This window comes from Pinus tabuliformis, chromosome X (genome assembly GCF_031772625.1).
Source record: "Pinus tabuliformis cultivar Carrire ecotype Pingquan chromosome X, CPIR1, whole genome shotgun sequence".
Classification (NCBI taxonomy): Eukaryota; Viridiplantae; Streptophyta; class Pinopsida; order Pinales; family Pinaceae; genus Pinus; species Pinus tabuliformis.
In genome coordinates, this window is record NC_142308.1 from 1,181,776,754 (window position 1) to 1,181,800,402 (window position 23,649).

Sequence of the window (23,649 nt, forward strand, 5' to 3'; positions counted from 1 at the left end):
GTTGATGGGTTTGTAACATGCCCTACCTATTAGAGAACCTTTGATGTTGGAGGAATTAGTTGTATCCTTGGCAATGCCCTGAATCTTCTTCATGTAGTCTTTCTTGGTCATTAATTTGTCATTGATTACAAACAGTAAAGGCATACCTTTCTTGTTTAATGCATCAATCCTAGTGAAAAATATGTTAACTACTACCTCTAGAGTGTGACACTTCTCTGTCAGCTGTACAACTAAGTTCTTCTTTGTTAGAACTTTCTTCACCTCCAGGATGGTTTCTGTTCTGTCATCCACTCCTAGATCATCCAGCTCATATCTGTTTTTGGAATTAAGGAACTTTATGATGCTGTTGGCTATAGTAGGCATTTCTCCTAGTTGAGCATTGATAGTGGCAATGGTCTACTTTGCTTTCTCCATGAGTTCCTTCTGCTAAAAAATAATCTGGATACATGGCCAGATTTCATCTATTTCTTCAATGATATTATTCCAAATGATTTCTTTAACATGACCCAGTGTAGAGCCAATAGAAGACTCAGCTACTGACTTCTTCCATGCCTCTATCTGATTTTGAGCTCTCTGAAGCTTTGCTGCATGAAAAATCTCAGTTTTCTTTTGATGATCCTCTAGAAGTTTCACTTGATCCTGCAAATTTTTGATCTCTTCAGTCTGGAGAGACATGTTTTGTACTGCATTGGCCAACTGATTTGCAGCATCTCCTGTACTTGTTGTAGTAGATATGGTTGTAGGAATGGCTGTGATAGGAAGTGCTTCCAAAGGGACAACAATATTTTTAGCAGCTTTCTCCTTTTCTTTAATCAATTTCTCCATCTCTATCTCCATTTGCTTCAGCTGTGCAGTCTGCTCCATGATGAGCTTCATCATATCTGCCTTTTGTGTCTCTGTCTCTTCAATATCCTTGGCCAAAGGATCTTCTATAGCTGGAAGTTTTAACTGCTTCCTTAATGCTGCTATGTCTAAATTCTTTTTCTTCACAAGTTCCTCTGTAGCATTGATGTTTGAAGGGTCATAACCCAGTTTGATTACCAAGTCCTCCAGGGTTTTAATCTTGGTGTCTTTGGCAAGCGCAGAGACCTTCTCCATCTTTAGCTGTGATTGGACATTTGCTAAGGTAACCTGCAATTTTGATAAACTCATAGCAGTGTTAGTGACAGTTGAAAATATCATTTCCCTAGTCTGCTTATGCATCTCCATTTGGTCAATGGGATGTATATCTTTTACATCAAACTCAAAGGTTGTCTTCTTGTAGTCTGATGCTGCCTTGGGCTAGGGAACTTGTGCTTGGAGGAATGCCATTTGCATTTTTCCTTTTTCTGAATCAAAGGCTGAAAACAACCTGCTTTGAGCACCAGAAGTCTGCTTCCAAAACTGGTTGTAGGTGTTAACGTTCAAGGCCTCATTCCTAACTTTTATCTCCTTGAAGATATCCATTATATGCTTCACTGCCTTGCCTATAGATGTGCTAGTCTACATAAGTTGCTGTTGCTCTTGTGAAGTTGTGGAGGTAGTAGGAGACAATGTGGTCTGATCACCCACTAATGAGGAAACAAGTGGCTCATTAGTGGTGAGAATGTTCTCCTACTCTGAGTCCTTGCTGAGGCTTAGTTTGGAACTAAGCTTGGTCTTCTTTCTATACATTATCTTAAATCCTTCACTGAAAATGTCAGTCCCTAAAGGGGACTCTTCCTCTTTGCTTCTCTTGGTTGTTTTCTCTTGCATGGTAGGATTCTGCACTGTAGATGATGATACATGTTGTTCTTCTGCCTCTTGTAGGGTATTCTCAACCCATTCTAGCTGATTTTTGTATTTCTCTATCTCTGGCCTGGATGTGTGAAAGTAAGGAGTAGACTTGGTTTCTACTCTTAATTTAGAAATGATCCCTAATGGATCATATGACCAGGTAAAGCTAAGGCTGAACTGCATTTCCTTTAAGAGCTTATCTGCTTCTTCCCCTGCTGCCCTGCTGTTGCAAATGAAAGGGCCAATCTGTGTTTTGATTTTAAACTGGGACTTCTTCTTGGCAGCAAAAAAGTGGATTTCATCCATATTGATCATTTTCCTTATGTACTCCAGAGCAAAAATCCTCATTGGGAGGAATTTGGGCAGCTTGTAAGGTGCAAGCTCACATCCAAATATTCTCAATTCTGTATAGTTCTCATAGAGGTACCAATCCCTTATCTAAACTTGGTCTGATAGTTGCAACACCTTTCTTATTTCCTCACTGATCCTTGGTTCTATCTTGCTACTCAGAAAACTGATTGTTGGATGAACAAACATCTCTGTAAACTGTTTATATGTGTACTCCTTTTGTTCCTTCATCACCAGAGTAGTCCAAAAGATGACTGACTGCTGGTTTCCTTCTGCATCCAACTTTTGCAAGGAAAGGTTGATGTTGTCCCCTTGAAAGTATAAGAACATGTAAACTAACACAGAGGCATACTTGAATACCTCCTCAGTTGGAAATTTGATAAGCTGCTGATGAATTGATTCTGCAAGAAATTGGCTGAAGTTAAACACAATGGAGGGCTTAGAATCAATAGAGAAAATGGATAGAAATCCTATGATGGCCTCATCTACCCACTGATCAGAGTAGTAGCCAAGGAGGTAGGAAACAACTGTGATAATATGCTTGGCTCTCTCAGGGAAAATAGAGGAGGGATAGGGAGGATTTTTCTTTGGTAGTGAAGCATCTTTTGTCAAGAAAAGTTCTGAGGTTTTGGCCTTCTTGGCATAGTCCAATCTTTGGTATAGTTCAATTAATTCTTCATAAGAAAATGGGGTAGCATTAGCTACTGTGGGGGCATGCATCAATTGGTCTATGGCCTGAGGAGTGATGGTAAACCAAATTTCTCCAGTAGGGGTAATGATGGCCCTTTGGCTGGGCAAATATGATGCATGACATTTTCTAACAAAATCTGGGGTACTATGGGAATGAGGAAAAATGTAGTGGGGTAAATTAGAATCCCACAGCTGGGTATCATCTAACTTGTCTATATACTTGTCCTTGAGCCAACAATACATCTCAAAAAGGTCAAATTCACAGAGAGTGTCATGGATTTTATAGTCTCTGTTAGCGAAAGGGACACGATGAAGAGCTATGGGAGGATAGATTAGAGGAATGATAGGTTCCTCTGGTCCTTTGGAGGCATCTTGGCTAAGGCTAAGAAAAGGACTGAAAATTGTATTGGGAGTTTGAATACACAGAGAGGAGTGAGGTTTTAGAGGAAAGAACAGAGGCAATAGGCTGAAAAGAATGAGGGAACAATGTCCCTGGCAGGTAGAAACAATCGAAGTTTTAGTCCAACAAACCTGTAATCAAATCAATAACAATTATAATGCATGAATTCAGTAACCTGTTCACAAGTGAAAGGGAGGTGTATATAGCAGATTTGGTTTTTAGGTGGCGCGGGTTTGTTGAATTAACAACTAAACAATTAATTGCTTAACGGGTTAATTCTGGAGGGAATGGAGGTGATTTGATGGAGTTAACGGGTGAATGACGTGGTAGAAGGTAAGTGGAGGGAGCGCAATGGGTAGGAGAGCGGTATCGGAAGTGAGGGAAATAACTTTTCGGAAGGGGGGAGGGGGGAGGGGGGAGAGTGGTTAGCGGTTTCACCTGAGGGGGGTCCGAAAAACTATGGTGATGACATGTAGGGGAGGGCATGGTTTCATATACCACCCATTTCGGACCACCCCCCGCCCCCCCCCCCCAACGGTAAATCTCAAATGGTGAGGGGGGCCGAAATATAATGTGGGCCATCAGATCTCTGGAGATGGGCAAAGATGGAGTGAAATGTTTTGGACGGTTAACTCATGATGTGACAGGACACCTAGTGGGGTTGGTGGGAGTTAAATACTTAATGCATAAGGAATATGTGTGATATATGAGGGGTGTTAAAACTTAAGGATAAGTGGGTGGAGGGAAATGTGAGAAGAGGGGTAATGTTGGGATTTAAAACTTAGGGATAAGATTAATACCAAAATACTTGATATATAAGCCTTAGAGCAAACCTTTACTCCTCTCCCTTTTTCTTCTGCATGTGAAAACAATATTTTGACTAGCAGCGTATGCATTTATAAAAACATGAAATGAAGCCTTTCTTTTCTTTTTTCTTCCTTAGAATTTTATTTTCCTTTTGCCTTCTTTATTTAGGGCAGCTAACACCTAACATTTTATTGATATGGATGCCTATAAAACATTAAATTGGAGTAACATTTTAACTTTTCTTTCTTTTGCATCCATATCCTAACTTAACATTTTTAAATTTTTTTGACTAACATACTAACTTATCAAAACCAAATAATGTTACAACAGTCATAACGCCCAGATCCCCTACTATCCCTTTCAAATCAGAGAACTTGGTGGGAAACAAGTCCTGATACTCCCGTAGTAGCTTTACGACTTTTACCACTGTATCTTCATCCCAATAGTCACCTACGTTTGCAAACTTCAGTTGCACTTCTGATTCAATATTCACCTGCCTGGTCTTCAAGGTTTATGAAATATCAGAAACTTCCACCTTAGGCCCTGTGACTTCTAGCTATCCTTCTGACTCAGGAATATTGATGTTCCTAAGATCTTCTTCGCCTTCCTTAGTGGTTACATTATGGCATTCGAGCACATGGCGCAGTTGCATACTCCAATCTGTTTGCACCCATGCAACAGGTTCTTCAGGCATTCTAAATATTGTAGCTTTTATTTCTTGTAACGCTTCATAAATATACTCAAATCCATCTTCAAAGCTAAAGTGAGCAGAAAAATTTCCTTGAGAACATCCCATTCTATGGTTCCATGTTGCAGCTCCGTTTCTACATACTAGTTCATTAGAATTGTATCCAAAGTATGGAAGAATATATGAACCCATTTTGGATGTGGTTTTTCTCCCCATGCTTTCATCCATCAAGCTAGATGCTTGTGCTGATCGTCCTTCCCTGTATATTTCTCCGTAATGTGGGTATTGGCATTCCAAAATAGTAGCTTCATCATTATGTCTAATGTATGGAACCAATGTTCCTCCATTACATCCCTTTCAAATTTATCGAGAAATAGATTGACATCTTCTAAACCATCATAATATGGTAAGTTGCATACCTTCATAGATATACATCAGAGTGACTTTGTAATATTGTTGCATTGCAGCGACAATACCTCATGCAGCCTGTTCTACCAGTGTTCGAGCTCCTCATCTAAATTTGAATTGTAGGACCTGTCCTTCTCCCATGTAATTCGCCGATCCATCTTAGGGTTGATCCAATCTTCATCCCGCACAGTAAGCTTATAGGTTTTATCAATATCTTCCTCTTCATCATAAACATAGATGCATTCAGTATATCATACACCCTTGAATGGATCCAATGGAACAATAACCTTTAGCTCCTCATTTTCAAATGTCATACTGCGCTTCTTAAGGTTGATGAATGTGTTCATATCAAATGCCCAATCAATTCCAAGAAGTGCTGGGTATGATTTACTGTCGTCCACTATTTCAATCATTTTAAAATCGGCTATGGTGCACGCTGTCAAGGGACAAATTCCCCTAGGGTCTTTGGGTTGAAACCCTAGCAGATCAGAGGTTGTCTATACAAAGAAACACACATTCCATACAACCATAATGCTAAGATAAGAAAACTATATGAAAAGGGGCATACCTGGGGGTCCTACGTTTGAGAAGAGCCTTCCAGGGTCCAAACCCTCCTGGAGTTCCCTTTTCTCCTTCAACCTGCAAAACAATCAATTCAAGAAAGTGTTAGCACCTAAATTTGCCTTAGGCTGAAGGAAATCAAAAATTAGGGTAACCACAAACCACGCTTAGTCTGGTAGCTAGCCCTACCAGAGCAGGAGAGGGCTCTCTCCGAGTCACGCTCAGTGGATAGATAATCGAAAACGATCTGAGATGACTTACAATGAAATATTTACCTTAGGCTAGTAAGTGAATAAGGATTCGGGAAACAATTTTCATGAATGACCGAGCTTTTGGGATGGTATAGGGCCAAGGGTAAGCAAAGAACAGAGAATTTAATATGAAGGCACGGATTATTCCGTGAGGCAAGGTAGGCGGAAAATGTAACAATTTAGTTTGAGGTACCGCGGCATGAATAAATTGTTGAAGAAAGTGAAAAGGGCATAGTGACATGATTCCTTTTCAACAGAAGAATAACACTGAACATGAAATTTCCCCACAGGCAGAGCAATAAAATTGAATTCTACCTAATCTCACTCAGAAAATTTCACTGGAAATGAACATGAATTGAATTATGAAACATAACGAAATACATATGAAAACATAAGAGACACATTTGCTACACTCACAACCACAAGAATCTCATGAAACAGAGCCACTGCCTTTCATTAATTCTCTGTCAAAAATACACAGTGAAGAAACAAAGTTTCTTTCCCACAGTCTCCCAGAAGTTACAAGCCAACCAACCCTTTGCAAATAACTTGCATACAATATATAGAATGTGTAAGGAAGAGATAGAACGCCCAAGGGTTGGGGAGTTACTCGAATCATTGCAAAATGGAGATGGAGAGCCAACCATCAGCTACAGGTGCAGCACTACAAACATGACATTTGGCTTGGGTGACCGTTTGCCTTCCTTCGCCACTTGGATAGAAGCCAATCTGGAGAAAAAACACTTTAAATGCCACCTTTGGTGCCAAAAAACTGAAGTGTAGATGAGCGAGCCCACTTGGAGAAGTCGCGAACCGAAATTTCGCGAAACGGAAGCAAATTGGGCAATTTTTCCTCTGTGCGCCGCGCTACTTTGGGGCCTGTTTTGGGGCACTTGTAGGTGTCCAAAATGTGCCCACGTGGTCTTGTTGGAAAGCCTGTCCTGTCTACTTTCTAACCCCACTAGAATTTTTGAATTTGGTGTTTTTTGACCTTTAGGAGACCCAGATCTTGCCCAAATTTCTTGCCCGGATACTAGTAGTCGTAATTTTCCATGCTGAATCCAAAACTGCAAGCCATTTTTCATTTGGAGCTCTAGAATTTTAGCATCGCGCCAGTGGCACGATGCACAGGGAGAAGATTCCTATTTTTTTCCCAAAAAATTACCATGTGACCAAAAATTCCCCAAATTTCTTGAAATTTGGGCTAGAGGTTCCCTATGGGGTGTTATGATGGGCCAAGGAAGCCTCAGCCAAGATTCAAAGCCGATATTGCTCTTTTGCCTCTTTTGCCTTTCTTGTTGCTTTCCTCAATTTCGCTTTCAAACTCCTTATTCGGGCCTGTGCACTCATGTTTCGAACCCTGTAATGGAAAGCCATGTGTCTTAGTAGAGCAAGGTCCTGGTTAGCATTGTCCAGTAGCCTCTCCAAATGCATGATGACCCTCTCAAGGTTGGCCTCCCGATCCTCATTGATTTCTTGCTCCAATGATGTGATCTCAGCTCTTCTCCTTTGAGCAGCTTGGCGTTGCTCACGAATGTTTTGCAGCTCCATAATCACCCGCTGGTCCTCAGGCTACTTGTTTCTCTGCTCCAAATACTTTATGATCCATTTGGCCCTCTCCACATTGAGTGACAAGTCTTGGATCTCTGTGTTCTGCTCCTGAATAGTCATCCTAAGTTGGGCGCTCTCCACATCTGCATCATCATCCTGAATGAGGATGAAATCGGCCTCCTGTTCACCTGATGGCTCACCTGAAGGCCCCTCATCCTGCATGGGCTCCTTACCTCTGTCCTGTACCTATGGTGCTGAGGGAGAGGAGGGGGATTTTGTATATGGGAATAAGGTCTAGGGTTTGGGATTAGTTATATAGGGTTGAGGGGATTTTAATAAGGGCTAGGGTTTGGGATTGAATGTAATGTAGGATTGATCAATTTGGTGGGGGGGTAGGAAATGAGGCAACCAGGGAGAATGGGGAAGGAGGAGAGTCCTTGGTGACAAAACTGTGAGCTCGGAAACCCTGGCAGCAAATTTGTTTGTGTTGGGTATGAATCTTTGTTTCAACCTTTATCGCCATTACACCACCGTCACTGAGCACAAAAATGGATGAAACACTGAGAGATTGACCCCACCTGGAAAATTCAAGGGATTGAAGGCAATTGGTTGCAAATTCTAAGAAAAATCAGCCTTGGCAGCTCTGTGCACTGCGCCTTCCATGTGCGTCGCACCAGTGTAAATTTACACTGGAAATTTTCTCCCAGTGCGTCGCGCTCTCTCTGTGCATCATGCCTTTTTGCAAGTGACTTTTGGAGGCCTTCCCGGTGTCCAAATGGGGCACAGGATAGCGTGTTAAAAAGGTATTTGCGTTTACTTTCCAACCCAACCAGAATTTTTCAATTTGGAGTTCATTTGCCCTGTCAAAGATCAAATCTCCCAAGACTGGTCAAAATGTGCCAAATGAGGCCGCCTAAAGGCAGAGTGCTGTTACAATCAACTTTTGAATGCCTTCCTCAACTCAAAATTGAGCTCATGATAGCTCATTGGAAAGCTCTTTGTGTCTAGTTATCATTTGACCCATCAAGCAAGTCATTTGGCCAATTGAGCTAGGCAAAAATTTGATTTTCCCAAGGTCATGTCAGAGGTGCATCAATTCTTCCGAGGCAACTATATTTTTGACATTTCGCCAAAACCATGGCACCTGTGTAAAAATTGAAGGAGGTTTTTATTCCTTGGCATGTTTTGGACAAAAATTTCTCTCAGTTTTCCCAAATTCATCTTTTATTTCTCATAAACATCATTTGAGTGAAACCTATCCCGATGTGTGGAACAAGGGATTTGTCGAAATGAAGCGAAATGAAGGGGATAGGGAGCTTCTAAATTCTTGAGGAAATTTTGGGAAGTAGGGAGGCATGTTAGGAAGTAGGGGAAAGTGTAATATCAGAGATTGAGTGGGGGGGAGGGGTCCAAAAAGGCAAAACACAGGTCCAACCTAGAAAATTGCCAGGTTGTAGCAAGAAACTAGGGTTTGTGCGAAAATGAGGAATTTGGGAGATCTCAATGATGGGAAGTTTTGATAAGGTACTTTAAGGATAGGAGAAGGTGTATGAACATCAGGATACAAGTTTTGCCGATGATTTGGCCGTCCAAGAGAAATTGCCTTCAAAACCCTAGGAGTGGGAAATGACCTTACCTAGGTGCAACTAAAGCATGAACAAGGTGTAAAATGACCCAGTGGGACTTGACATGATAATGATAACTCTCTGAATGATGGTACACTCAGCTGAATGGTGACATGGACCGACATTTGGACAACTTTGACAAGGGTAAAATCAAACCCTAGACCTAATGCCTAGTGACCAAATTTTGCTTGAAGACTCACTGAAATGACAAAATTTGACCTTGACACCTTAAAATCACTTTGTAAGAGCATGTTTGATCACTGGAGGAAGGTTGAAGAGACTGACACTAACATTGGCTCCAATAGGGATGGCAGCTTCTTGGAGGTGCCAAGAACTGCAGATCTTTGGGTGAGTAGATAGTGCCTTCGTCCATTGGGCTATGGAGTCCATTATTCCGACAAACCAACATGACTCAATTTATTGACTGAAACTTGACTCAAACTGACTCAATGCGAACTGAAATGAATGAAAAACTTGACTCTATGCAAAAGGAAATGACTCATGACTGACTTAACTAAAACAAGAACTAACAAAACTTATTCAATGGCAGCGGTCCATCAAGATTCGAGGGTTTCAAATCATGATGACAGCCACCTACGTAATAATGCAATATGTACACTCATGTGTAATGTGTCTTCCAATGTAACCAATCAAGTAGATGCCTCCTTGATTGGTTCTACGGATCAGATCTTTTGGTCAACAACAAATACTAGTAACTAGGCCTCCAAAAACATAATTGACCATGATCTCCTTCATCACTGAATACTGAAATAATGACCTTCACTGCTGACTATAATAGATTTTCCATTAGATCGTGAAAAAGATGAAGATTTACCTCCTGCTGAGGAAACAAGATGTCTTTTTCTTTTGATTCTGATCTTCCTTCATAATGTACTTCAGAAAAAGTATGTTCATGGCCCTCAAAAAATTCTGAACAAGCAGATGAGCAGATTTCCTCTTTAAAAAACAGTTCAAAACATGAAACATATGAGGAAGAGTCTGAAAGACAATCCTGAATGTTCTGCTCTTCGGTAGTCTGAATGTATTGTAGGTCACCTTCATATGATATGACAGCCAGATTGTCTTTGCATTCATCAATCATGAGAAAAGAAACTTTGAATGATTCTTGAAACCCAAGCATGACATTTCTATCATCTACCAACGATTCATCCAAGGAACCTTTTTCACTTACTTGAACAAAATTCTCATCTTGCTGTTCATGAGCTGACTGGATTACCTCTCCATGAAGACTGTGTTCTGATGACGTGAGAACATTTGGATCCAAAACTCTATCTTCTTCTATGGACAGATCTGAAACGACACTTTTTCTTTCATCACTTTCAGCGATATGGAATTCTTCAACCTGCTGATCTATATAGTTGTTCACCGGATTGTCATCCTTTTCAAAAGAAGAAGAAGTTTCACCAACACTTTCTTGACCATGTGTGCATTGCAAATCCGCTTTAGCTTGAGCTGGAACATAACCGTGCAAGAGTTGACCTATCTCATCTTTAGACAAAGGAGATAAGACCTTTTGTTTCGTTTCGCTCAAACATTGATTGTCTTCATTAATTTCAAGTGAAGGTGTATATAAATATTCCTCATACTACTGATCCATTTCATGTAATTCCTGTTGACTGTCAAGATGCAAAATTCTTTCCTCTTCCACCATACTACAATCTTGATCATGCTACAAATTTTCATGATCGTCTTTACGCTGCTGAAAGGGATTTTCATCCAGGGCTTCCATAATCTCATCATCCATAAAATTATCATCCTCATAATATTTTTCAAGGCTTTCAATAAAAGTAGAAGCATGTTTGCAACAACCATGAACTAGATTTAATGATGGATAAGAGTCTTTATATCTTTCAATGAACATGGCATGGAAATCCTTTAAACAGTAAATACAAGCAGGCGGCAAACTTTCATACCAAGATTGGGCTTCACCTTCTAGAGTGGCCATGAATATCTTCATTAATCAATCTTCAGGAAAATCAACCTTCAACTTGTGAATATGCATATGAAATTGAACTAGATTTAAAGCAGCGTCCTTCTTACCATCATCTTTAAACGTAGGCAAATTCCTTGACCAATCTACTTTTGGAATCTTGTTTGGAAAGCCTGGAATGTGATCTCGGCTCATGGGAGCGTATCTTATTGCAACCCGATCCATCTTGGTGTTGAGCCTCAAGCCTGCACCTTCCTATACACCCTCTCAGCCTTCTTTTTCCACTTATTTCATCCACCCAACTGTTAAATCATTGCATTGTAGTTTAGAAAGAGCTTTTTACATGGTTTTCTGACTATGCTTATGACTGTTATTTGGTTTAGTTTTTGTTCATGCAGCTGCGGAAACTTCTTAGTTTCCGCAGCCAACACAAGTTTCCACAGCCAGCACAGGATTCCGTAGCTATTTTGTTAAAAGTTGTGCTACAGGTGTCCTATGAAGAAACAAGCTATATGGGCAAGCTACAGGTGACAGATACATGGAACGTGTCCCTTCAAATCAGCCAAATCATCCATGGAAGGTCACGGTCAACGAGGGTCAAAGGCAAAGCCAACCAAGGAGTTCAGCGGTGGCACGTCTCTGTTTTGGGCACGTGAACGATTACGTAGCACAGTCCTCAGCCCACGAAGACACCGACACACCTGGAGATCATCCCCGTAACCTGAATCCAACAACTACCACTCCGAAGATTTAATAGACATGATGACAGTTACGCTAGATCTCGGCTGAAGGGATCTACGTGTCTTTGGCAACACAGTTAATAGCATAGGAGTCAGTTAGTTAGTTCAACACTTTTTCATTATAAATAACGCGTCAATGAACGCTGTAAAGAAGCTTTTTGGATATGTAATTTCTGAATTGTTATTGTTATCACCCCACTGTTTTATATATGTTGTTGTTTTAATACATGAGAAGACTTTTCTGAGTTCATTCGTGTGACTACTCGTTGACTGGCTGAAGTGGCAGAGGGCCCCTGCACGCTGAAGCCTTGTAAAGTTTTCATTTGGTTTTATTATGTTTCTGCTTTCATAATCTTTAGCTTGTACATAACACGCTGTTTTAATGTTTCTTAACTCACTGTTGTTTATATTTTCACCTCTGTTTTCTTATAGCTGTCAGCTGATCAGTGCTTTTCTGTAGGTTTTCTTAGGCAGCCCGGGCAAATTTTCATCTTTTATTTATATATCATACTGCTCATCAGTTCATGGTTTCTTTCTATAGTCAAGTGACTCTATTAGCAAGAAATCAGAATATTACTAACTGTAGTGTGATTTAGTTATCATATTGCTTAAACTTATTCATGATTGCTTCCCACAAGGTAGATTGAGCTGAAGGGTAAAGGATCAGAAGAGTTGAAGTAGTGTGATTAGTTTCCTTTCTGCAATTTAATTTCTTGCAATTTAGTTATCATATTGCTTAAACTTATTCATGGTTGCTTCCCACAAGGTAGATTGAGCTGAAGGGTAAAGGACCAGAAGAGTTAAAGTAGTGTGACTAGTTTCTTTTATGCAATTTAATTTCTTGCAATTTAGTTATCATATTGCTTAAACTTATTCATGGTTGCTTCCCACAAGGTAGATTGAGCTGAAGGGTAAAGGGCCAGAAGAGTTAAAGTAGTGTGACTAGTTTCTTTTATGAAATTTAATTTCTTGCCATTTAGATAGCATATTGCTTGACTTGTTCATGATTGCTTCCCACAAGGTAGATTGAGCTGAAGGGTAAAGGATCTGAAGAGTTTAAGTAGTGTGAATTAGTTGCTTTGTTTTTAGTTTGAGTTGCTTTAAGTTCATTTTTTACTTTCTTTTCATTCAGCAGCAAGGATACTGGGCCATTGTCATTAGTTCACTGTTTGATGCATTTACTTCCTCTTAAGAATTGATTTCAGTTTAGTTGTTTTAAAGCTTTCTTCTTAAGCACTTTAAAGTTTGAGAAAATCACTGTAGAAACCACCATCACCATCCATACTTCATACTTCACTTTCATTTTCACCATCACACATTAGGGAAAGATAAATCCAAAAATAAACTAAAAACTCACAAACGACAAAAGGTTAAGGAAATGGTTATCTAGTACATATAGTACACTTCACTTCATCATCTTACGAATCCTGAATTGACATTTTAAATAGCAATTTAGATCACACTAAATTGACCAAACATTTTGGCGCCGTTGCCGGGGAAGTGAAACTAGGTAGCCAATTTCTTAAAAAAAAAAACAAGAAAATTTCAAGGAAGGAAAATTGATAACCTCTAAAAGTATGCTCTCCTCTTGCACTTAGTGTGATCTGGAGGATCAGAAAAGAGAAAGTTATTGGTTTAATAGTTTTTGAGTATGCTCTCTTCTTGCACCTAGAGTGACCTGGAAGATCAGAAAGAGAATTATTAGCCCGACTTGAAGAAAAATAAAAAAATGACATGCATAGAGCAAGAGATTCTAGGGGAAGGTTTTTAGCTAGAGCCAAGAGTTCGATTTTTACAACTCCATCTACTTCAAGGAATAGACAAGAGACACCTCCATCATCTCCAACCTACACTCCTAGCCCTAGGATTCCTGGAATTCAAGAGGTAGTAGTTGACTCTCCCACACCATCCATCGAATCTGAATTAGGAAGAGATCCTTTCCTTCCTTCTACAGGGAGACAAATTGTAATTGAAGAAGTAGAATCACCTGAGGAAGAAGGGGGAGAAATTCCTCCTCATTCACCCTTAGTAGAGGAACCAGAGGACTCTGAATTCTCCAGGGAAATTGCCATGACAGAAGGAGCAAATGGATTTGGTAGAGGTAGAGGAGGAGGAGGAGGAAATAATGGAGGAGGTAGAGGTAACATTGGGGGAAATAGGGATGGAGATAATTCATTCAGATTTCCTATAGTCGATGAGGACTCTCGAGCCACAATGAAGAACATCTCACCATCTGTCCTCCCAAACCTTCATGGGTTAAGAAATGAGGACCCTGAAACATTTCTATTTGAGTTTGAGGTCGTGTGTCGAACTTATGATTATCTGGAAGACTCTCAAAAACTCAAACTGTTTCCTTCAACATTGAAAGGAGCAGCTTTGAAATGGTTCATGGGGTTACTCACTCAATCCATTAGGACTTGGAATGATATGAAACAAACATTTTTGGATAGGTACCTGGACTATTGTATGCCCACCAATCACAAGGATGAGGTATTCAAAATGGTACAAAAAGAAGATGAAAACTTGGAAGATTTACTTGAAAGATTCCAATATAATCTGAAAAAGAGCAAAAATGAGTAACTTGGATGAGGAGACCTTGAAAGCCCTTCTATTAAAAGCCATTAGAGATGAATGGATAGATATTTTGGACATGATGGGAAAAGGAGACATATTTCAACTTCCACTTCATGATATAGCGGAGCTATGTGTCCATCTCTCAAGGGGGAAATCTAAAACTCAAAAAGGGCCTAGAGATCCTTCTCTCATCAGAGCAAACAAATCTACAACTGGATCAGTAAGTAGGGCTGAGATTGGCAACATGCTTGATGAGTTCAAAACTGATATCTTAGGGAGTCTTAGTGAGCAACTAGACACTCTTAAGATACACAACAAGCAGAAAGTAGAAGCTGAAGCTTTGGCCATCTTTTGCCCAAAATGTAGAAAGAAACATGCTCTAAGGGAATGTCCCTTGGATGAAAAAGTTGTAGAAACATGTGTAATCTGTTCAGAGAATCATGAGACCAAGGATTGTCCTTCAATTCCTGGGCTCAAAGCTGTCTTTCAAGAAGATCCAAATACAATTGAGTCTCTCTGTTTTGTTGCAAGGAGACCTTGGCAGGGGCAACAAAATCAAGGGTTTAACAACTCTATGAATTTTCAACCCCCACCAAATTGGAATCCTTGGCAACAACCTTGGTCCCAACCTCAAAATCCTTTTCAATCATGGGTACAAGGTATGCAAAATCCTTATGGGAGATTTGCTCAATTTTATCAATATCCTCCATCTTTTCAAAATCAACAAGCTCCACAACTTCCAAATCAAAACCCACAACTATCATTGCCATTTCCACAACAACAACAACCTTCTCAACAGAATCCAAATTCTCAACTCTTGCTCCTATTCCAACAGAAGTCAAATCAACTTCCTTCTCAGCCATTTCCAAACCCCAATAATAAAAACCCTCAAAATGCTTACATGATGGAAGGTCAACAATTTCCTACCTATATGATTGTCCCTCTCAATGATGTACAACTCAGATCAGGTAGAGTCTTAGATAAGCCTTCTATAGATGCTCAAAATCAAAGCATTTCTGAGGAAGAATCTCTTGAAGCCAATAAAGGTTCTGAAGCATCTCTTCAAAACCCAAACACTCAGAAAGAAAAAGAAAAAGAACTAACCCCCATAACTCCTATAGTTAAGCAACCTGCATCTTCATCCACACCTCCTTTTTCTGAAAGATTACAAATTGACAAAGGGGTGGAAAAACAAATCTTGTTGCCTGACTATGATTTTCTAGATGAATTGAAGAATGTCTGTATCAAGATTCCCTTGTTACAAGCCATTAAGGAGATTCCTATTCTAGCAAAAACAATAAAGGAGTTGAGTCTTAAAAGACCAGGAAGGAAACCAAGAGATACAAGAAAAATCCACCTGCTAGGAAAAATTGCAGATATCATGATGGGAAAAATTACTATGCAGAAGTATGTAGATCCTGGTAGTCCAATTGTCAAAACACATATCAATGGGGTAGAAATTCCAAATACTTTGATTGATTTGGGGGCTGCTATCAACATTATGAGTAGACAAACTATGGAACAGCTGAAACTTCCTAACCTTCTCTTTACACCTACTTTACTGCAACTTGCAGATCGATCAATTATTAAACCAGATGGTGTATTAGAAGACATTTCAGTCTCCTTAGACTCTTGGGAATATCTAGTAGATTTCATGATTTTAACTCCCAAGAGTAATTTAGGAGGACATCCTCTCATCTTAGGAAGACCTTGGCTAGCCACAGCTGATGCTTTTATCAGTTGTAGGTCTGGGGATATGTATATTTCTGATGGTAATTTGACAAAGAAATTCAATCTGTATCCTCCAGCAAAAGCAATTACAGAAATAGGAGATAATGAGTGGATTGATGATGAAGATACTATACAACCTGTCTTTACCATTTCTGAGATCAGTGAAGATAGTCAAATTCTGAACACATTAGAAAACTTTGAAACATCTTCAGAATATGACCACACACAATTTCAGTTGGATTCTGACATTGAGTATCTATCATCTAGACAAATGTCTCTTTTCTCTATGGAAGAGTTTGGTAGTTCTGCCATTGAGATCTTTCCAGGTAAAACATTGAATATCAACAAAAACTTGGAAAGATCACAACAGGAAGAGCTAACCAAAATCTTGCAAAAACATTCTACTGCATTTGCATGGGAGTATATCGATATGAAAGGTATTGACCCTAAAACTTGCATTCACCACATCTACATTGAGGAAAATAGTAGACCAATCAGACAACCTTAGACAAGGATGAATCCAAACCTTAGGGAGATAGTGAAAGAAGAGCTCCAAAAGTTACTTAATGTGAACTTCATTTATCCAATTTCAGATAGCCGATGGGTTTCTCCTTTGGTTATAGTACCTAAAAAGTATGGTAAATGGAGGGTTTGCATTGATTATAGGGAATTGAACAGAGCAACCTTGAAGGATCACTTTCCTTTACCCTTTATTGATTAGGTATTAGATACTTTAGCAGGCAAAAAGTATTTCTCATTTTTGGATGGTTTTAGTGGTTACAATCAGATTCAGGTAGCACCTGAAGATCAGGACAAGACCACATTTACCTGTCCATGGGGAACTTTTGCTTACCGAGTACTTCCTTTTGGATTATGTAATGCACCCGCAACATTTCAAAGGGTAGTACTAGGAATCTTTTCCGATCGAATCCATGATTGTGTAGAGGTTTATATGGATGATTTTACAGTTTATGGTAATTCGTTTGAAGAGGCATTAGAGAATTTGGAAAAAGTACTTATTAGATGTAAAGAAACAAACCTATCATTAAGTCATGAAGAATGCTTTAGGATGTTTACTGAAGGGATTGTTTTAGGACATCATATTTCAGGGGATGGGATTAAAGTTGATAGATCAAAAGTTGAAGTCATCTCCAAGTTGCCTATTCCAAATTGTCAAAAAGATGTTAGAAGTTTTCTTGGATTTACTGGATATTATAGAAGATTTATTGAAAACTTCACCAAAATAGCATCTCCACTCTTCAAATTACTTACAAAAGACTGTGAATTCAAATGGGATCCTGAATGTCAATCTGCATCTGAAACTTTGAAAACAAGAATATCTGAAGCACCCATTTTGAGAGGGCCAAATTGGAAACTTCCTTTCCATATTTCTACAGATGCTTCAGATACAGCTCTAGGAGCTGTGTTGGGTCAAAAGGATTTAGTTCCTTATGCCATTTACTACACCAGTAAAAATTTGACTCCCACTGAGTTAAACTATACTGTGACTGAGAAAGAGTTCTTAGCTGTTGTTCATGCAATCAACAAGTTTAGACATTATATAACCGGCTATGAAACTTTTGTCCATACTGATCATTCTGCAATTAGATATCTCATGAACAAACCTGTTACTAATGGCAGAGTTACAAGATGGCTTTTACTTTTACAAGAATTCAATATTACTGTGTTGGATAGACCAGGGAAACAAAATACAGTAGCTGATTTCTTGTCTAGAATCCAAAATACTAACAAAGATTCTCCTGTAGAGGATAAGTTTCCAGATGAATATTTGTTTGCCGTAACTACTAAGACTCCTTGGTATGCAGATATTGCTAACTATTTGGTTACAGGGAAACTACCTCCACACTTATTTCCTAATGAGAAAAAGAAAATTATTCAGGAGAGTTCAAATTATTCATGGATTTCTAATGAATTGTTTAAAACAGGGCTAGATTGTGTGATCAGAAGATGTGTTCGGGAAGATGAAATGCCTGACATCCTTAAGGCATGTCATGATGAACCATGCGGTGGACACTTTGCTGACAAGAGGACGGCCTATAAAATCCTTTCTTTAGGATATTATTGGCCTTCTCTCTTCAAAGATGCAAAACAATATGTCAGAAGGTGTGACAGCTGCCAGAGAGTTGGGAGACCTACTCTTTCAAATGAAATGCCATTACAGCCACAGGTACTCATCGAACCCTTTGAAAAATGGGCTTTAGATTTCATTGGACCAATTAATCCACCATCTAAACAAAAGAAGTATATATTGGTTTGCACTGATTATGTCACTAAATGGGTAGAAGCCAAAGCATTGCCTTCTGCCACTGAAAATTCAGTTATTCAATTTCTTTTTGAGGATATTTTTACTCGTTTTGGTGTCCCAAGAGAAATTGTGACAGATCAGGGAAGTCAATTTACATCTAATTTGATGGAGAAGCTGATGGAAGAATACAAAATCAAGCACAGAAAATCTACTCCTTACCATCCGCAAGCAAATGGCCAAGTGGAATCTACAAACAAAGTTCTTGAGAGCATCATCACCAAAACTGTTCATCTCCACAGAAGAGATTGGGCAGAAAGGCTTCCTGAAGCCTTATGGGCCTACAGAACTACATGGAGGAACACAACAGGACATTCTCCCTATGAACTTGTTTATGGGAAAGAAGTCCTGCTCCCCATTGAGTTTCAAGTCAAGACCTTCAAGATGGCAGTCCAGTTGGGGATGAATCTATCAGAAGCCCAAAAGCATAGAATGGAGCAGCTGAATGAGCTAGATGAGATCAGACAAGATGCAATTTTAAGGACTGATCTAGTTCAACACCAAAGAGCTAAGTGGCATGACAGATACATCAAAGGGAGAAAGTTTCAAGAGGGAGATTGGGCTTTACTGTTTGATTCCAAGTTTAAAGACTTCAAAGGAAAATTTCAGACTCATTGGCTTGGGCCATATGAGATTGACAAAGTCTTTAACAATGGAGCGGTAAGAATCAAGACCATTGATGAATTTCAGACTCCTCTTATTGTGAATGGCCACCGATTGAAAATTTATCATAAGCCACTTTCAAAAGAGGAGTTTGTCAAAATGTTCCAAGAGAATTCTGCAATAAGGCTGGTGGAGAAGAATCCTTCTCCCCCATCAGCCTAATCTCTGTTTCTTTCAGTTTTTGAAAATATATATATATATATATATATATATATATATATATAAATCTGAAAACCAATCACAGATTGGCGGTCTTATGCAGAAAATGTAGAGTGAAAATCAGGGACACTTGACACTCTATATTTTCCAAAAAAAATCTCCTCTCCTTCTTTGCCATCTTCACTTCATCTCACTTATCATTTCACTTCACCTCCATCTCATTCCCATTTCCATTTCACTTCACTCCACCTCACTTTCATTTCACTCCATCAATAAAAGTCCCCTTCAGGACTATTTTCATTCAGTTGGTTTTCCTCTAACTATCTTTGTGCAGTTAAGGGGGTGCTGTCTCAGTTTCCGCAGCTGGAGACCATTTCCGTAGCCAGAAACAGTTTCCGCAGCCAGCATCACTCTGTTTTCAAAATTTATAGTCAACTGTTAGTGCCATAATCATGAAATGCAGGTGTAATTGAGCTAAAGACATGGGGCATCTCCAAGATAACAAAGAAGAGCAATTGGTTAGAATCCTTGAGCAAGAAATGACAAAGGTATGATCAAAAATCTTTATCAAATAACAATTCAAGTCATAATTACGCATAGTCATTAAACCATAACAAGTTCTACTATGAGCAATGATTTGATATGATAGCTCCACTACCACTCCTATTCCACTAATCCTCGTTAATGGCTTGTTAATCCACACACCTCGCATTCATTTCCCTAACGGTCTCATGATTATCCCGAGTTTAAACTCAATACTGACTACACTTCCATTTATTACCCGTACTCTTGAGACGTGACCTATTGTGTTATGGCTCTTCTTAGCCGTAATTTCCGCAGCCGTCTGTTGAGACGTGTAAAATTTCATATGCAGTCATTTGATTCGAAAGAGTCCCACCGTTACTCCACTTACACTCCACTTATACCATACTCCTCGCATGCATCCGCATTTCATTTCATGAACTCATTTACTGCTGCTCACCCACTGTTCCTCTTGTAATTCAGGTATTTCCATTCACTGTTCTCCATTTCTAACTGCAGCCACTACAGTTTGTTCTAAACCCTGACCGCAGTCACTACAGTCATCCTAAACACTGACTGCAGTCACTACAGTCTATCCTAAACCCTGTAACAGAGTTATTTTTTCCCTTAAACCCTCACATGCAGAAGAACTCTCAGTGGAATTTAAAACAGAGGATGGGAAAATTACTGAGAGCTGAGCCGGAAGGACCGAAATACTTGGAGGGTTATCCTCAAGTTAAGGAATTGCTGAAGAAAGTCAGATAGCTACAATTTATCCAGAAGTTTAAAGGCTATAACAAGGAGGTGACCAAAGCTTTTGCACGGTCTTTCAATGGACAAACAGTGGAGGTTGGAGACTTAAATTTCACAGTGACCGAGGCCACAGTAGCAGCTGCCACGGGCCTACCTCAAGAAGGTGAAAGGTGGTTTAAAAATAGAAGTGTGGACGATCAAATATGGAGAACCATGCTACAAAACCAAGGTATGGATACCACCGTATTTACAAGAGGCATCCCTGTTCATGTACTAAAAGAGGAATAGAAATTTATCACGTGTGAAGGTCGTTTTGGCTCTATGTATATGTATCATGTTAGATTGATGATGAATTTCATAGACGGTCATACTCTTAATTTGCCTCATTTTCTGCTATCAAGTTTGAAAAAGATGAGTTTTACAGTTCAAAAACACGTAGGCAACATTGAACCTCATCTCTACCATCATGGGCTCATAAAAATTCTTATTGAGGATCAATTGAAGAAAACTAAGGATACTTGGGAGAAATTCTTGACAAGAAACTACTTCCAAGAGCCGTTTGAGGCCTCTGGAAGCAGTCCACCAAAGATTCCAAGGAAAAGTAGGAGGAAAGAAAAGAACATTACAATCCAAGACTCCCCTACAATAGAAATTCAAGAAACAGTCCAAAAAGAAGAAGAAGATAGAGCTAAAAGTAAGAAACAGAGAAAAGAAAAAGGCAAAAGAACCATCCAAGAAGTTTATCCATCCCTTGAGCAATCCATAGAAGAGGATTATCAACCTCTGTCAGAAAGATCAATAGATCTTCAAGCTGCTGCCATAGCCAAGAAAAAGCAAAAAGGAAAACAGAGTGCACCAGAGAAGAGTACTAGTTCATACTTAAGAAGGAGCACTAGGCTAAAAGGGAAGGGGAATAAAACCAAAGAAAAACAGTCTCACTTTATTGATTTAGATGAAGAGACACTTGAGAAATCTCCAACTTAGCCAAGCATTGAGTCAAGTCCTCCACGTGAGGAAAACCCTTTTCGGCCGGAAAGAGAGAGCAGTCTTCCTCCTCCACCAGATTTTGAGCCTAGTCCGAGAAAGACACATGAGGTAGATCCTAATCAGCAAGAGGCATACAATTACCTGGAAACCTTAGAACAATCAACTGCAGGACCAAGTACCTCTCTGCCACTTGATGCACAAGTTCAGTCTTTGAAACAGGAAGTATTTGAGTTAGAAGTCCTAAATAGGCATATCATACAGGAAAATGAAGCACTCAAAGAGCAGAGTAAAGTAGACAAGATTGTCCATGATAACACTATGCTTCATTTAGGACTGTGGCAAAAGAAAAATAGAAAACTGAAGAAGAAGTGCAAAAATTTAAGCAGAGCATTGATTAACCTCAAGTTCAAATGTCTAGTCAGGAAACCAAGGATGATGATGTTAGCATAAAAGAAGAAGAAAAGAGGGCTACATGTCCTTGCAGAAGCCTCAGAACATGTGGATTAGAGGGAAATAACTCAATTTTGGTTGCATGAGGACATGCAACACCTTCACAGTGGGGGTATGTTGAGCCTCAAGCCTGCACCTTCCTATACACCCTCTCAGCCTTCTTTTTCCACTTATTTCATCCACCCAGCTGTTAAATCATTGCATTGTAGTTTAAAAAGAGCTTTTTAAATGGTTTTCTGACTATGCTTATGACTGTTATTTGGTTTAGTTTTTGTTCATGCAGCTGCGGAAACTTCTCAGTTTCCGTAGCCAGCACAGGTTTCTGCAGCCAGCACAGGATTCCGCAGCTATTTTATTAAAAGCTGTGCTACAGGTGTCCTATGAAGAAACGAGCTATATGGGCAAGCTACAGGTGACGGATACATGGAACGTGTCCCTTCAAATAAGCCAAATCATCCATGGAAGGTCACGGTCAACGAGGGTCAAAGGAAAAGCCAACCAAGGAGTTCAGCGGTGGCACGTCTCTGTTTTGGGCATGTGAACGATTACGTAGCACAGTCCTCAGCTCATGAAGACACCGACACACCTGGAGATCATCCCCGTAACCTGAATCCAACAGCTACCACTCCGAAGATTTAATAGACATGATGACAGTTATGCTAGATCTCGGCTGAAGGGATCTACGTGTCTTTGGCAACACAGTTAATAGCGTAGGAGTCAGTTAGTTAGTTCAACACTTTTTCATTATAAATAACGCGTCGATGAATGCTGTAAAGAAGCTTTTTGGATATGTAATTTCTGAACTGTTATTGTTATCACCCCACTGTTTTATATATGTTGTTGTTTTAATACATGAGAAGACTTTTCTAAGTTCATTCGTGTGACTACTCGTTGACTGGCTGAAGTGGTAAAGGGCCCCTGCGCGCTGAAGCCTTGTAAAGTTTTCATTTGGTTTTATTATGTTTCTGCTTTCATAATCTTTAGCTTGTACATAACACGCTGTTTTAATGTTTCTTAACTCACAGCTGTTTATATTTTCACCTCTGTTTTCTTATAGCTGTCAGCTGATCAGTGCTTTTCTGCAGGTTTTCTTAGGCAGCCCGGGAAAATTTTCATATTTTTGATAACTATTGACATATGAGATCATATTGTCCTTCCTACTAACTTTCATTTTCTGAAGTTTAATTCTAGCACTGTCTTTTTCAAGTTGTGATTTGCTTATTTATTTTTCTGTTATTTAGATATCATACTGCTCATCAGTTCATGGTTTCTTTCTATAGTCAAGTGACTCTATTAGCAAGAAATCAGAATATTACTAACTGTAGTGTGATTTAGTTATCATATTGCTTAAACTTATTCATGATTGCTTCCCACAAGGTAGATTGAGCTAAAGGGTAAAGGATCAGAAGAGTTGAAGTAGTGTGATTAGTTTCCTTTCTGCAATTTAATTTGTTGCAATTTAGTTATCATATTGCTTAAACGTATTCATGGTTGCTTCCCACAAGGTAGATTGAGCTGAAGGGTGAAGGACCAGAAGAGTTAAAGTAGTGTGACTAGTTTCTTTTATGCAATTTAATTTCTTGCAATTTAGTTATCATATTGCTTAAACTTATTCATGGTTGCTTCCCACAAGGTAGATTGAGCTTAAGGGTAAAGGGCCAGAAGAGTTAAAGTAGTGTGACTAGTTTCTTTTATGAAATTTAATTTCTTGC